Source organism: Pleuronectes platessa, chromosome 8, assembly GCF_947347685.1.
Source record: "Pleuronectes platessa chromosome 8, fPlePla1.1, whole genome shotgun sequence".
NCBI classification, from domain to species: domain Eukaryota; kingdom Metazoa; phylum Chordata; class Actinopteri; order Pleuronectiformes; family Pleuronectidae; genus Pleuronectes; species Pleuronectes platessa.
In genome coordinates, this window is record NC_070633.1 from 20063139 (window position 1) to 20078694 (window position 15556).

General features: G+C 43.6%; 1 protein-coding gene across 2 annotated transcripts in view; it reads right to left on the reverse strand.

The window, feature by feature from the left end:
• dlg3 (discs, large homolog 3 (Drosophila)) overlaps positions 1 to 15556 on the reverse strand; it is a 75153-nt gene that overhangs the window by 39988 nt on the left and 19609 nt on the right. The window lies entirely within an intron of this gene.

Consider the following 15556-nt stretch of genomic DNA (forward strand, 5'->3'; position numbering starts at 1 on the left):
ATACCGGTAACAGTGCATGTCCACACACACACACACACACACAGAGACACACACTCACACAGAACTGAGAGCTGCCATTTTGATGCTTCTTCCACCACTGTCACGTTGCCTCCTCAGACAACTATTATTCAGCTGCTGCGGCGTCATTATAAAGGAAGTGATTCCTTCAGATTTACTCTTTTGAATTCATCCCAGTTTTTTAAGTTGGCTGTTTTCTCCCTGTGACGCTGTGAAGATGCTGATGGTGTTGCCAGGGCGACGGTCTCATTTTGACAGGACAGGCTGAGACATTTCACTTTACGAACCAACACAGGTAACAACACTAGAAACCCAGGGGCCTAGAGGGTGACATATATTGTTCAGTTTTGAAAAAGCCCAATATGAAGGTTTTGGGGCCAATTAAAAATGAAAATTACTTAATGCATCATCACTGATTGAAAAAACTGCTTTAAAACCATTTAAAAAAAACTACATTCACAAATGCATTATCTCTGAACATCTTAGTCTCTTGAAACCCAAACAATTATCACATTTCCAACCTATAGACAGACACCAAACACTAAATTCATCAAATCACTCACAGTTAGCTTAGCTTAGCATACTGACTGGAAACAGGGGGAAAGAGCTAGCATGCCTCTGACTCATTTAAAACTCTTGGGTGTTTAGTTTGAGCAGAAACCCACATTCATTTCCCATGTTATGAGGTTATGTGTGGTTCTTGGCAGACAGCAGCTGCCAGGCATATGTAGTGTTGAACAGACAGAGATGAGAGTGGAATCAGCTTTCTCATCCGAGGGCCCGGTCACACGTGCATGAATGTCTCAGTGGCAAACCTCCAGTTCGTTCACTTCCAGTCTGTGCGACTGATCAAATATTTGATTCCGACAGCAAATTGCTGTGTGGCTTCACGGGGAGGTGACCTTTGACCCACGATTGCTTTTTCATTCACGTATGTGAGAGTGTGCCTTGGACAGAAAGCAAATCGCTACAGCCAAAACTTAATTTCATAAAACTGTCTCACTGCTGCCAAAAGAAATCCACAAAAACTCACAACCAAAAAACCAGATTGTCCTCAGGTCTCTATTCCTTTCAGTGACAGCACTCTGCTCTCATTCAACTCTTTTTTCCACTGAGCGCCCCACAACACAATTTGCTGAGCTGCAGTCAGATCTTTCCAATCCTGGACTTTTTCTTTTCTGTTAATAGGGAACATTAGACTGTAATTCTGCTCCATGGACCCAGTGATGTTTCAAACACTCTCCCCCAGGTCAAAGATGCTCTTCAAACCAATCTGACAAGAGGAAACAATGTAGAGAAAAGAATGTTGCATCCCCTGGTCCGGCCTCTTACGCCACAATCCTCCGCTAGCACACAGACTCTTGTAAAATATGACTCGAATGTTTGAGCTCTTTGTCTCCTTCACAAATCAAAATCATAAGACAGAGATCAAACACAGAGTACTTAGAGATCCACTGTAAAAAATAATGTAGTGAAAATAACAAGGGAACAACTTTGACCTGGTAGTCCAATGAAAACCATTCGTCCCCACCTTCCAGAGGAGCCGGCCTGCTCGTCTCCACAGCACAGATCCTCCTGTCATGGTTGAGCTTTCACGCTGTTCTACAAGCTCCACTCGGGAAGGCCCACATATTCACATATCTCCAATCACTACCCTCACTTGAGTTTTGTCTCACAATAAGTGTAGGTGTTGAAAGTGATGAAGAATTACAGTAAGCAGCACAAAGGGCGACGCAACAAAACGTGAATATTTATCCATATGCTGATGCCGTTTGTAGCACTTTGGTGATCGCCAAATCAATCTGCCTCCCGCCGAGGGCCCAGAGTTGCTCTTTCTTCTCTGCCCATCTCAGGTCACGTTCAGGGACACTGTCCCTAAAGGACAGGTCTGGGCTTTGATCAGAGTGGCCATTGTATCTGACTGAAGAGATGAACCCAACGCTGATCTGAGGACACACAAACCTTTAAGGCTGAAACACAAGGGTTCCTGTGAGGAAGCCACTGTTCACCAGCCACTCACTGCACTGTTGATCGGAGTCTAGGGACTGTAGATGTGCAGCAAGATAAACAAACGCTTTCTATTTCAGCACGTATCGATGCAGACAATAATAATGCTTGATATTAAAAATCTCCCTGAAGCTGAAATGCAACAGAAAAGAATAATTTGACTTGTTATGCTTATTTTCTTTCATGCCAAAGGTTAATAAATAAGAGGGTTGATGCCGTTCTCATGATCTTCAGCTGCTTCCACTTTTTATGATAATAACTTTCCACTGGTCGCTGCTTTCCCCACTTCCCTATCAGACGATTTGCTGCTTTATTTATTTAAATATACAACTTTTGCTTCTAGACCGTTGAAAAATACAACAGGCATCGTTCGCAATTTTTCTGACATTTGACAAAAAGACATATTTAAAAATATCTCTTGGGAGCAATGTAGTAGTTCTGAATCAAATGTCAATGTGGAAATAATTTTGATGCATCAGACTCAACCACCATCACCATTTATTCAACAAACGTCTGCGTTTTGTGTTGAGATTTGGCACAAAAAAAGACAACAATATTCTAATTCAGGTAGTGATTCAGATTCACTGAAGATTTATCTGCACTTCCACATATAGATGAAGTGTTTCATCACATTATCACAGTCAGATTGAATCACTGCAATAAGACAGGAGAAACACATCAAGTGCATCAGATTCATTCAGACTTGGTTACACTCAACAATGCTGCGGTGCTAATAAAAGCACTTCATTTATTCAGCACACGGATCTTCGCCCAAATAAAAACGCTCATCTTCTTGAATTCTCGTCTGCCGTGGAATCGTTCCTCTCGTTCAGGCCCCTCCCTCGCTCCTGCCTGCTGAGAGATTCTAGTGAGCATATGCAGGGCTTGGATTTGGCTCATTACATAATTGGAATTTTTAATGGTGAATATTAATCCACAATGGCCCATATTGGGTTTTATAAGCAGGCTGATCAGGATCTGCAGGCTCTGGGTAAGCGGCAGCCCGTCTGCGGACAATGCAGCCCTGCGCTGGAGCAGCTCTTTATATTACACAAGTGGCGCGGCTGACACAGCAGAGCAACCACCACCGTGTTCAATAACAACGCTGCCGCTCACCGCTGCATGCTTCTGCATTGCATCCTCGTGGGAGCTCCTCCTCGTGGCAGACACGCAGTGAATGTGTCTCTGATTCGTACTTGACTGTGTCAGTGCAGCTCCTGGAAACCCAGAAGGCCTCGGCCGCCTGCGTATCACCATCGCAGTCTGAGGGTAATTAGCTAGCTGAGCAGCTAGAGCTACTGTGCAGCTCTGCCTGAGCCCGCACCATGGCAACGCACAGGGCTGTGTCTGAGCACAGGCTCCCCTCCGCTTTCCTCTTCGCCCCCCCACCCCTTCCCATCGCTCTTCCTCGCCGCCTTCGACCCCCTTTCATCCCTCTCTCTATGCCACACCTCTCGTTTCTTCACCTCCTTCTCTCCCTCCATTCCCTACGCATCTCTCTAGCTCTGGCCCCTCTCCTCGCTTAATCTCCTTCCCTTGAATCCCCTCCTCTCTTGCATCATCACAGCTCACACTGACACAACTGAAAAGACACTCGCTGGCTCACACCGGGGGAGGGGTCGGTGCTGCTGCCGTCCTCGACGATCCGAACACGGGATTGAGATGTTTTTTTCCCCTCCACATCACATGTTGCGATCGGTATCATACACGTCAGAGGGCAGGAGGGCATGATGCTACAGAGCACAATGCTAACTGGATTCTTTTCCATTCGTTAAAATAGCAACAAAACATGTGCATTGAATGCATCTGCAATTTGTACAATGCAAAATGTTCAGAATATTCTTCCTCATTGATGCCACTGGTTTTATCTGACCTCTGCCCAAATGTTCTCTGCCTCTATTTATGCTCATATTTAGCACACAGATATGAACGGTGTCTTTTCATTTAATGGAGGCCAAGACAGGATATACATGTCGTGCTGCTTGAGCACCTACAAAAAACCTTTTTGAGGGGGAAAATCAAATATTTGCACTTTGCACAAATGCATCCAATCATAAAACGCCAGGGATCATGATTGAACTTGATTGTTTATTGTCCAAATTTCCATTAGACTCTTTATTGAATAATTCAAACTTCCCTTTTAGAACGGCCAGTTCTTGCCAATGCCGGAATGGCGACCTTTGGTCTAGGGTTTTAAGCCATTGATTGAGGGAAGGCCTTTCCCGGGAGGGACGTGCCTGCACAGCTGCTATAGAACAACCCACAGCGCCCTATCTGAACTGCCCTGTGACTGGTCAAAGACTCCCATCATGGGCCAGCTTTCCCACTGGATGGAAACAGGCCCAAGAGGAAGTGCAGGACTCTAGTTTCTGATCACTTGATTTACATTATGCGGAAAGGTGACTATGGAATTATTGCTCAATAATGCTAGATGTATGTTACCTATACCCAAGCTTTAAGGTAAATCAACTGATTCACATTGTCAACTCATGCACTGAATAAAATGATTCCACAAGTTCCAAAAGTTGTCAGTAGCTCCTGGTTGTTCTAAAGCTTTTCTGTCACGTTTCTTCATATGATGTATAAGTGTCTGTTTCTGTGATGTAAGGCCTGTGCTGGAGCATAACCTTCCTATGTGTCAGCTTCCACAAAGTGCAAAGTGATATATTTGCCATATGGACGCTCAGTTCGTTAAACTGTAAAGTATAGGGGCATCTGTGTGATCAAGGAAGAAGACAAGGCTCCTAATGTTTCTGTTTAATGTGTGTTGCGTGTAATTGTGTACATCCGGCCCTGCTACACCCGGAAGAGAACAGCGAGGGAAAGAAAGGCCTCAACCATCAGAGAACAACTCCTCCTCCTCCTCCTCCTCCTCGTGTTCGGGGCCGAGTCAGACGTGACACTGGCATTTACTAATAACGTGTTCGATTAATTTCCAGCTGGCAGGTGAAGCACAGTTAAACACGATTGTCTCCTTTGTTGTTTCCCCACACGTCTCAGCTTGTGGGTCGTCAGCTCACGGGCAGCTCTACACCTGTCTGTGCTGAATGACAAAAAGCTGCACTTTCAACCAAACAGAAAATGCTGATATTAGTTCGATTGATCTTGCAAATAAATGTTTCACCGCAGTGGAAGGGAAGGGAGAGCAGTGTAAGTAAGACTAAGTATTCATGTCAAATATTGTCAAAATGTGTCTGCAGCTTTAAGGACCCTTCTACCCACAGCTATTGGGATGACACAGTGGTGAAGTGGTTAGCTAGTCCATAACAGCCAGAAGCTTTTTTTATTCAAATCCTGGTTTCGGCCCCGGGGGTCTTTCTGTGTGAGGTTTGTATGTTCTCTCTGTGTCTGCTTGGGTTTTCCTCTGGCCTCCTCCCACAGTCCACAGACATGCGGTCTGGGGGGTTAGGGTATTTGGAGACTCTGAATTGACAGTAGGTGTGAAGGTGAATGGTTTTGATATACGACCTGTGTCAGATGAGATTGGCTCCAGGATTATAGAGGATAAGAGGTATAGATAATGGTTGGATGGGTAAAATGCAGATTTAGTTTTAGCAAATAATTACAAATTAGAAAATGGACTAAATGACTCATAAGAGTTTATGTAATATTTTAGTTTATGGGTGTGATGTGTGAATCAACCTTTCAAAAACCTTTCCATAAAACCCATCAGGCTTTGCTTTGACGCCTGACTCATGGTTGGTTCAAAATGTTTTGATCAGCCGGAGATTTATTTGTTCCCACATAACTGACGTTACTCATATTCAGTTATTCACTCGATACATGAACTGAATCTGATAAAAGAGATTGCAATTTCAAATCATTTTTGTCACATTAACATACTGCTCTCTGATTCTGTATGAATATCATAGTTTTAATGACCAGTCAAGGAATATTTAATCAGCTTTCCACTGCGGCAGGAACGTACGGTGTTAATGTCAAGGCAATCAGGGAAAAGGTCTTTGACTGCAAACCTAGACGATCACAACAGCTAATATATAATATCCAAATATAAAGATAACAACATGAGCAATGAGGTAAGTTCCATGTGGCAGGAAACCGTGAACTCAATCTGTAGCTTTAAAAACATCACACACACCATGGCCTTAATGCTCGTTTGTTTATGCTACATAAGCCTAATTTGGATCTGACTTGTACTGGGAAAGGTTGTTACACATTTTGACGACACCTTAACACACGAGCACGGATGCACAGAGGGAAACAAACCGCAATAAATCCATAAAAAGCTATTTCAGGGCACAGATGAACGATGAACAGTGTAATAAGATGTATGATATTAAGCTGGGATTGCTTGTGTTGTTTATATCCACGGCACAGTGAGGGCACGCTCTCTCTCTCTCTTCCTCGTCGCTCTCTGCCTCGGAGATTGAGGTGCGTGCTCCTGCTTTGGCAAACCCGGCGGGTAGATGGGGTCGAGTCTCACTGATAGAAAAATAATGACGGATAATTAACAGAGGGACGTGTTTAAAGATCGTCGCTGCTTCTGCGGACATTCAGGAGACATATGTCTGGGTAACGTTAGCAGGCCTCTCATCTTGTCAGCTCGGTGGGGGGTGGGGACAGGAAGTCCATGTGAGCCAAACATATGCTGTCACAATATACTGTATGTCTGCACCGGCTAGGACTGGGGGCGATACGACCCCAAAATCATATAGAGATTAAAATTCTATATCGATAATTATCACAATGATTTTCACATTATTATTTCCATTGAGTTCACTGTCGGATATTATCTCCTGAGTGAAGGTTGTGGTTTCAAACATTTTACAAATCTGAGGTTGATCAATGATGTGTTGAACCTCCCCACTGTTTACAGGCATTATATGGATATATATTCAACCTCTGCTATATTGCTATTGATGGAAATTACACTGGGAGTGCTACTATTGATATTGTTTGATCACCCAGCCCAAATACTGGGCATCATTCCTATTGGTTAACATATTACCAACAAGGATAATCATGGAGACAGGGACGAATATATAAGAGATTTTAAGTATATCTATTTTTGTTTTTGCTTAATATTTAAAAACTTGGATCAGATAATCATGTAAAAAACACAATACAATTATTTTACACTGCAAACTCCACGTTAAAGAAACCATATGTCAAGTAAAGTCCCCACAACCACAAATGTGCACAATTAAATGCCACTGTAACAAGATGATGATAAAAGTTTAAATATAAGATGTAGATTGCAAAAAAACAGAAGTAACAGTTGTTGGTAAGGAAGAGCTTCTGATTATACCACTAAAACATCCATAATATATTAATTTAATTGTGTTTTAGTCAAACTATTAGAAGAAAATTGTTATTCAACAGAGATCCTGGTCTAAAACACAGTCAGCTTTAAACAATGATGTATTCCTGTGTAGAACTGCATGTGCTTATGATATTAAATTAAACTAATCATACTGAAGCGCAGGCCTGGAGTTGTTTGCTGCTGCTGCTGCTGCATCCTCTCTGAACACTGCTCTACACCTGGAAATGAAGCCTTTGATTCGTACTATGCATGAAAACAGAAAGAGCGGAGGAGGAGAAGAGCAGCGGAAGACGACAGGAGGGGGGGACGACAGAAATGAAGAACACTGACAAACAACACACATACACACACACGCAGGCACACACAAACACACGAGAGGCCAGACCAAATGGCTGAAGGGCTGCTTGGATAATGCATTAGGCAGAGATGGCACTCAGAGCAGCTACACATGGTAAGAAACACACCGATTCGCCAAATGTCTCCCACACACACACAAACACACACACTCTCACACACACACACACTCACTCACAGACAAAGAATATTCTTTTAGCTTATCTGGATGATGAATAACCTGAATAACGAGGTAACCAGTCCCTAATCAGAGCTCATGTGATTTCTTGCAATGAATAGAATTGAATAGAACTTGGAGTGTGTGTGTGTGTGTGTGTGTGTGTTTGTGTGTGTGTGTTTGTGTGTGTGTGTAAAGGCCAAAATAGTTTCATCACGACTGTCACACATTATCTGGTGTAGTTGCCAATGAATGAATGATGACAATCAAATGCATAATTTCTAATGAATCAATAGTTAAAGCTTCAGTGTGTAGGCTTTAGTGGCATCTAGAGGTAAAGTTGGGTGTTGGAGAAACTACGGTGGCCTTCAGGTAACACAAACATATTAAATTCACTCTCTAGAGCCAGTGTGTCGGTTTGCCACTGTATAGAAACATGACAGACTCCGGGGAAGACATTGGACGACTCTTATTACCTCCACCGCTGGTATAACATACATAAATGTGCAGCAACAATATCAAACCATTACACATCTGTACTCTATAACAGCATAAAGCCACCTTGAACAGGATGTGTAAAAAGGCGTAAATTATAGTTTTCTTTACATTAATTTGCTTAAGAAATGTTTCCACTAAGGAGCAGAGGACTCTTTCTCATGAGTGACCAACTGTTGTGAGGCTGCTGCCTGATAATTCAATCTGTGAGAGTGAAAATGAACATGTGTGAGTGATCAACCTTGAAGCTCACACATAACCAACCTCAATCATTTTGCTGTTCTGATAAAAAATGAAATTGACTTGTCCCGGTAAGTTACACAGTGTGATTGGGAGTCAGCAGCAACACTAACCAGGAGTCTAATTATTGAAATTCAGCCATCATTCATTTCATGAATTACACCTGTGCTTTTCCTATTGTGACATGTCACAATGTCTTCAGTGAAAGGATTACAGCAGTCAGCCTCTAGTCTGAAGACAGTAGCCAAACAATATGGTGTCAATGCTCTGAGTATACTGGAAAAACAAATATTCAAATAAAGGTCAAGTCTCAAATTATAGTTACTCAGCACAGAGTAATCAAGGTTTGGCAAAAACACAGAAGATTCAATAACGTGTTCTCCTATAGCTTGTGTACAGAACCTGTAATAATGTAACGTAAGTTATAAGACTTCCTCTGCAGTTGTTTCAAATTAAAAGCTTGCTTAAATGTCCATGTTTACGCCCTTCAAACCACAGAACAGTGTCTTAATGTGATTTCATTGACAGTAGCTTAAACGCAAATTCAAATATTGCACAAAGGAAATTACTGTTGATGACAGAAGGTAGGTAATCATGACACAATGTTGTACTATGGGAATTGCCTATTCGAAATGTTACACAATGCTAAATGTATTGGTCCACATTTCAGCAACAAACAGTGAAGAAAATGTGATGCTTATAAAAAAAGGAATATTTCTAAAATCTTTTTATAAAGATTATGTAATAATATATCAACTCTACCCGTCTATTCCAAGGTAACCTGCATTTATCAAATACAAAATCATTTATTTAAAATGATTTATGAGCCGTCAGCTCCTGTTTCTGTGGCGCTGACTCCTTCTTGAGTATTGTGTGTACCTTGTTGTAAAGTATCACCAAAATAACAGCTGATGTGGTGGTTGAACAAAAGCAATAAAAGCCGAAGCGCTGTTGAAAGCGCCCACACTCCCCCACAAAAAATGAAGAGGAGTCAGAAGACTTAGGGACTAGCTCTTCACTGGTATTGATTGGACACACACATTTTTCCATGGTAGCATGTGGGTGATGGAGCCGGTGCACCGTGCAGAGGATGCCAGAGCGATCCTGCTGAAACGAGTCTCGCACAACAGAGGATAAAAATCTCTCGTATGTGCAGATTCAAACCATCGCGCACTAATGTCTGATTCTTCTAATCAACAGCAACAGTGGTAGAGCGTTAAATCAAAGGCCCCGCGTGTCTCTCGCTTCTCTCTCTCTCTCCAACCGAAAATCTGACGCTTCCCTCGCTGATTCAGTGGTCCACTCTGCCCTGCGCAGCACAGTCACTTTTCTAGGCCAGTCGCTACTGTGATCAGCAAAAACCCCTAAATAAAACAAAGCAGACAAGCAAACAAACAAACAGCAATCCCCTCCCTTCTCCTCCCTTCTCTCTTCTCCTCCCCTGGCTGACAGCGAGAGAGAGAGGCGGGGGGGGGGGACAGATATGGGTCCGATCTCTGGCAGGGCCTCTGACAATGACCATATGGATCAGAGGGGCACGGCAGCCTCGGCTTCCAGGAGGACACACAGCTCCACACACAGGATCTGCAGCTTCAGGCTACTGCACCTGTAACACTGTACAAAAGGCCTCTGCATATATATATTTATACATCACGTAGCTGTAGCCAACCTGCAGTAATGAATAAAAAGCTTGATGAGCATTAAATCTGCTTTGGCAGAGGCGGCAACACATTCCAGCGAATCCAGCATTTCACTGGGGACGTCCATGTTGAAACTATAGGAGCAGATTCAGTCTGTGAACCCGATGCAAAGGTAAAGAGCGGCGCAGTTTTCAGAGGAAGAGTAGGAGGTGGGTCTTCATCACAGATCAAAACTTCTCAGCCCCCATAATGGCGGCTCGCCTGTCAAAGTCTCTTCAGCAACATCTGACTTTTCCCAGGCGCTCCGTCCCTTCCCGCTCGCACATCGGAAAAAAAGGGCCAACTTTTGTCAAAGTGCACATAAATACTGCAGCGCACCTTGTCTCCCTTGTTTCGTAGTGCATTTACCCATGATTCACCATCCTCCCTTCACCCTACATTCTCATAGGGTAGGAGCACTTTGTTTTTGAGCAAGGGTCTGTGTACGGCATAAGTGTGTTTGCTTATATTGTACATGTGTGTGTGTTTGTGTGTGTGTGTGAAAGAGAGGGAGACAGGCGGGCGCACAATGGAAGATATGATGTAGGGGGTTTGCTAAAAGACAACTGAACAGAAAATTAAATTACAGCATGTGCTCTGAATTTGTATGAGATCAGTGAAAAGCGAGCTTTGGCATCTGAATCATAATTTCTGCAGCGGTTTGAAAAGCTGAATTACAGTTTTTTCTCAAAAGTGTGTTTCAGCAAACACCAAACGTGCTTAATAGTTAGATTGTGAAGATATGAATTATCCTCTGTGCTGCAACAATTGTCATTTTTCTTACACACATTTATCGAAACACATTCAGTTACCTGATTAGTGGATTTACTCATTGACACCTGACTAAGGAAGGACGGCCCATTAAACAGCAGAAACAGAAGCTGCTGCTCCTCTTCTGGTACTGAGGCTGAAATTTGGTGCAACAAATCAAATGTGCACATTTATATCACATATTGCAGCTATTTTGAAACCTTTTTTAAAAACATCGGCTGATCTTATTGTTTCCTTATAGCCTGCAGCTCTTCAACATGCCTTATACTTGTCGAGGCTCAATACCATTATGGAGAAACTACACTGAGGTCATATGAGAGTTAAGTTCGTGAAGCAAAATTTCCTTAAAAATCCACTATTGCTCTTCTCCATTGTGAGTGAAACGACCTGAGTTGGTGAAGCCACTGCAGAGCAGCTCACATCGTCATCACCGCTCACTGTGGCTAAATGATCTGAGCCTGCGATGCACAGTTTGAAAGAACACTCCGTAATGGCTAACGTCCATCATTATGTCGGTGGTTACGTGAACGACTCTGCACCCCACCCCCAACATCTCAGGACCAAACAAAGAATTACCCTGTTTGCCCGTAATTGAATTACGATGTTGTTTGAGCAACAGTTTTCTGCCAAAGTGACATGAGAGGTAAATACAAACGGTTTCCTGAACCACAGCGAAGAACCTGAGAAGCGTTTATTATCTCCTTCTGAAGGAACCGCGTGTTCGACTGGATTCAAAATCCTAGAAGCATGTACACCTCACTAAAGGTTTAAGAAGAATTGTGTATATTCACGATTATATACACGTTGTTAAAGCTACTGTTGGGACAAACATGTCGCTGTGTCAGCCTTTATTTTGCCTCTCATTGTGTTTTGAAAGCGATTGTTGGGATGAGTGTGAGACGAGCAGCGACCGCACAGAAGAGCCGGGTCCTCAGATCAAATGTCAAAGAATGATGTCAGACATACTGTCTCCTCGCTGACGAAAGGAGAGTAGACAATAAAAGAAGTGTCTTCTCACAGTTTTTTGGGTATGTCTATATTTTCAAATTACTTGCAAAGAACATAATTAAGAACCAGAGGACTAAGAAATGTTTTGAGAATGATTTCAAGTTTACTATTTGTCAGAAAGTCACATTCTTAAACCGCTTAACCACTGAACCACTTAAATACCATATGATGATCAAACAGTGATGGAAAGTGTTTACGGAGTACGGTGGCCCTGAGAGCTCAATTTGCACAAAGTTAAATGCAAATGGACACAACACAAGCCAGTTAGGAACAAATATACATGCTTTTTGGAGCAAACATTTAACACGACCGAAAAGATAAACTTGCTGCTAACACTCGCAAAACACAACTTAACACAATGCACAGACAACATAAGTCACCAACCCATCAGTGGTGTTGGAAAATGATAGAAACCGACAAAGCTTCGTCTGTATTTATGTTTTCTATCAACTCTCAACTCTTTTGTTTTTATCTTAATCAACGTCGACCGCCATTCAGAGCTCTGATGCGTGATGTTATGCACAACATATGAAAATCTGTCCGTCTTACTCCACACTCAAAAACAACCTTGCAGTAATTATGCACCACGCTGGATTGAATGCGCTGACAGGAGCTGCCTCTGTGGGTGTAATGAATACAACATCCATTTTGCTGTTATCGTCCAGGTCACCTTTTTAAAAGGAAATATAAGGATTGGCTGAGTTCACTTTCCTTCTAATCACACACGTCTAGGTATAAAAAAATCATGTTCTGATAAGAATATACCAGGTATTAGACGGAGCCTTTTCAAGATCAAAGGAGGGGATCCAGCTCAAGACATTTCGACCCGGACACACATCTGAATCCCATCCGGTAACTCTCTCTGTGGTTCTGATACGGGAACAGCAACTCAAATCCAAGTGAAGGAAATCTCATCATAAAGATGTACAGTACAATCCAACGACACACATAAATCCATGTGACTGTAAATGTTCTCACACACACACTCACACTTCTGATCAAGGCCTGAAGGCTGTCAAGTTGTAATCACCTATGGGAGCGTTCGACATTAACGCCCACCGTGCCTGCGCATTAATTTGAAGCACCACTGCCGCCACAAAGACCTGTTCTACACAACAGGTCTGGCACAGCGCTTTGGACCGAATCTTGATGCTAATAAATAAAGTAAAAATCCAATTAATATTTGAAGCTAATCATAGCGACAGAGCTGGAGAACACACAAAGACAGATTGGAGCCCGCGGGGGGAAGAGGGAGCTTTCTGACTGCAGCTCCCCGTAGACTGAGGTCTCTACTTTCCTCAGATTGAAACTCAAAAGCTCTTGTTTTAAAGAATGTTCCCATATTCCCAAATGGAGTCATTCATAATTAAGCTAGCGAGCCCTCGACAATAGCCGCGCGATCATTTAGTAAATACATGACAGAGGGGAAAATATTACGAATATGGCACCGTTATGTCCCGGGGTGTCTAATGATGTCCTCGCACATACATGAAGTGTTCATGGCTACAGGAGCCATTTCAAAATGTCAATGATCCAGCCAAGAAGAAGAATCCTGAATGACTGCACAAGGTTATTGCCTCTTCATTATCGTGCTTGCGTCCTGTTTACAGGAGCTATAAGATAATAGACGTGTGTGTGTGTGTGTGTTTGGGGCGTGTGTGATCGCTGCTCCCCGGCTGTGTATAGGTGGCGGGGGGAGGGGCAGCATTCACATTTCCCACCCTAGGATGAGCAACGCTGACTGCGAGGAAGGGGGCGGGAGGCTGGGGGGGGGGGTGGGGGTGGGGTGGAGGGGGTGCGTCTCTCCGTCCATGCCGTGCCATGGGGTCGTTGGCGTCGGAGAGGGCGAGCGTATAGTGGCCGTTCACCGGCCTGTGTTAAAGACACGGAGGGGCAGATGCTTGTCCACGGTGTCAGGGCCTCTTCTGCTTCCTCTCTCTGACAGCACCACCAACTGCCTCCTCTTACGTAACCCCCTCCCCCTCCACAGGCCCGCCGCCGCCTGCCTTTATTGGCTTATTTCTCTCTTTTTCAACCTTAGCATTTTCACCCCACTGACAGCTGCACCCCCCACCCCCCATCACCAATCATCCACTGCTCATCACATCACTGGATCTTTAATTTATTCTACATCCTGAATGCCAGGAAGGATATTATACTGTAAAGGTTTTTTTTTATGAGGCACACGTTTGCATGATACAGCAAAGGAGCAAGTACATAGTATACAGGATACTACAGTGTGGTTCAACCGATAATGGTGATGTGTCAACAACATGAGATCCTTACATGCATCCCGGTGCAAGCGGAGAGAACATCAGATCCTGAAGCAGAGGCTAAATATAATATGGATATCAGAACAACGAGGTTTCAATACTGATGAGGAATAAAATATCCACGTAAGCAATAACTGCTTACATAATCACAGCTGCTCTGAGCCTTTCAAACGTGTGAAACATGAAATAAGCTGGACCGGTCTGAATCCAGCTCACTAGAAAATGGCCAGTGACGGATTTCAAGACGGCGTCTTTCTCTCGTTGCCTCTCCGAAGGTAAAGCCTCTCCTTGTCTGTAGTGATCTGCTAATATCAGCTGGGTTGCGGCTCATATGTGGGCTCAGCTCAGGGGGATCTCTTCCTCTCTGCCACTGAAATCTCAGCCTCCATTTTACCCCCGTGCCTCTCCTCACCTTCCTCCTTCCTGCTGCCTCCTAATTCTTACTCAAAACGCGATCAGACATTAACGTGCGTGTGTGTGTGTGTGAGTGTGTGTCTGTGTGTGTGTGTGTGGGGGGGGGGGGGGGGGGGGGGGGTTACGCACAAACAATGCAGTGGCTCCACTTGCTGCAAATACGAGACCACATAGACACATACTCATGCACAGCGAGATCGGTTCCTTGAATCTCTCGCTCACCAAAGCCACCCTTCCCCCACCCCAGCTCATGCTCTCATACGTGCTTAATTAAAGACTGCGCTTGTGAAGCTGTTCTGACCTTACATCAACCGTCATTTATAAATACATGTCAATAGACGGGGATATTAGGCACAAAATGGAGCGCATGTGAAGAGGCAGTTTCATTCACACTGTGTGGCACGTATGACAGCGTTCAGACACATTGCTGCTGATTCTCTCTTTTTCCGACCACACATTCCTGATGCTGTGACGCTTTGGAGAAACAACAATGGCAATAAATAAGAATGGAGCTGGTTTTTGATTTCATCATCTTTTCCTCCACTGTGAGTCTACGAGACGCAAACCTACCATAACCGGATGTCTGTGAAATCTGTTTCTCACATGTAATTCCTCACAAAGTCCGTCTGCAGTGTTGAAGGAACAGCTTTGATAGATAACTCAGAAAGAAAAGCGAGCTGCCATCCAATGCTGCTGCTTCACAGCTGAAAATGCACCATTTTGGCCTATGGTAGCTGCATCAGCGTAAGTCTTTGACGACATACACTAGGTGTGTTGAATCTATAAGCATTAGTCATCTGCATCAAATCCAAACATGAGGATCATCTCCGTGTGTGTGCAGTGGAACTAGATCAGT